The sequence below is a fragment of the Helianthus annuus genome, chromosome 4 (assembly GCF_002127325.2).
Source record: "Helianthus annuus cultivar XRQ/B chromosome 4, HanXRQr2.0-SUNRISE, whole genome shotgun sequence".
Classification (NCBI taxonomy): Eukaryota; Viridiplantae; Streptophyta; class Magnoliopsida; order Asterales; family Asteraceae; genus Helianthus; species Helianthus annuus.
Genome location: NC_035436.2, coordinates 27,671,283 through 27,673,655, shown reverse-complemented (window position 1 = coordinate 27,673,655; position 2,373 = coordinate 27,671,283).

Here is a 2,373-nt window from a genome sequence, read left to right as displayed (position 1 = left end):
CCTAACAGCAACAACACAACTTTTCGTCGGAAAATCGTCGTTAAATTATGACATATTCCCACAATAAATATATTTATAAATTTTATTGAACCATTTGATCAGAAAACTGTAAGAAAACATTATATAAGTATTAAGAGTTAATTAAATAGATGGACACTGTGTTTTATAGCTAGTTTCGCTTTTTGGTACTAACTTCTTTTAACAGGTTTGGACACTTAAGATCAATATTTTAAATTATGTTCATTTGGAAACTTAAATCAATTGAAAATTAAAAATGGTGTATTGTAGGCATGCCGGTTTATCCGTGATGATGTACGAGATCCAAAATTTACGGTGATTGTGACACAGAAAGCTCAACCAGGTAAGGTGTTTGAATCTTGAAAATGTTATGATCAGGAAGAACAAAAACATAATGTTTTATTTTGTTTTTTGTTTCAGGAACAATCATTGACACTAAAATCTATCATCATAAGAACAATAATTTTTATTTGTGACACCATTGTATATATACAGCTTGAAGCAAAATAATAAAATCAGTTACAAGGCTGGAGAACGGAAACTGGAACCTGCAAGGCTGAATCATGATTGCATGTTTGGGTATATTACAATAATAACATGAATGGAAAAAATTTAATACACAAATGGTCCCTGGTTTGAAATTAAATTAATTACACAAATGGTCTCTGTAGTTACAAAAGGGTATTTTAGTCATTCTACTCAAATTTAAAGGAAAAATTAACATAAGTTAGTGTTAATACCCAAAGTCGTTACAAATTGGTAATCACAAGCCTCAAAGCTGTTAAAAAAAGTTAGTACCCAAAGGCGAAACTAGTTATAAACCACATGTAGGGATGGAAACGTGTCTGGTTCGGGTCGGGTATTGGTAATCCCATACCCATAACCGGTTATAAAATCGCGTCCCATACCCGCCCCAATAGCCGTCGGGTATTTGTCGGGTAATTACCCGTCGGATATCAGGTATACCCACGGGTATCGGGTATACCCATTAGTTTGTGAAAAGATATACGTTGGGATTTCTAAACACATTTTTTTACTATTATAATTATTATATTATTTTATTTATACAACTATTATAAATTAAAAATTTACATTACATACATATAAGTTTTATCATAAATTAATAATAATTTTATAAAACTTATAAACTTACGTGTATATACTTCACAACATACAAAATATAAATACTCTTATCAAATGCATATACTAAAAGAAAAGTTATTTTTTCACATTATAATCACACTAAAATAAATCACTAATAGACAAGGGATATTGGAAAATAAAAATTAAAAAAATCGGTTATAGTTCGGGTAAACGGGTATATGGTTTCGGGTAATCAGGTCGGGTATCACCTAATCCCATACCCGCGAAAATTTTAAAACTAATCCCATACCCGGCCCAATACCAGTTGGGTATCGGGTATACCCGTCCCATTTGTGTCGGGTTTCGGGTATACCCGTCGGACTCGGGTATTTTTGTCATCCCTAACCACAGGGTCCATCTGTGTAATTAACTCAAGTATTAAAGTTTTATATCGAAAACAATAATACATATTTTATAATTCGGTTGGAAAATTGTTGGAAAAATATGAAAACTTTCCTGAAAAACACTATTTATTAGTTTTTCTTTCCTATTTCATATAAATTAGATGGAAGTCCCGCCGCGATGGGGCTAACAAATTAAAACATTTTTTAGTTAAACAAAATATCTAGTATTATGAAGAACATCGGATTTCTCTTGTTACAAAAGAAGTGTGGTAAGACAAAGAAAAACTACATTTATAGTGCAAGGATGATTCCATTTTTTTTGCAGCCTCATTACCACTACCAATTCACAAATCTTGAATATAGTTGCATACTCTCCTCTCTATATGAAAGATATATCTTGTAAAAAAATTACAAAGAAGCCATGGCAGTTTCAAGAAGCATAAATTCAACTCACATGAAGTTTGCTCTTAACAGGATATACCCATCATGTCTTAACAAATTGTCCATCATCAAGATCTCATCTTCCACACAAAAGTAACTCTTGGGTCTTGTCTGATATGCATATTCATAAACATCCGAAAATCAAATAAGTTAGAATTTAATCATGCTTTGTAACATAAACATGTAACTACAAGTGTATGAACTCAACGGAATTTCTCTCTTCACCGAGACCGTACGCTTGGTCATCGTCCCGAGCTACAATCTCTACAATTTGCCAGATCCGATTTCGTGATACGAAATCTGTTAGCATCATATTTGTAGATCGATTTCGTGATACGAAATTTGTTAGCATCATATTTGTAGATTCGATCGATCTTAAGTACGGCTGTGGTGACAAAAGAAATTCTGGCGGGGCAAAACTTAAGTA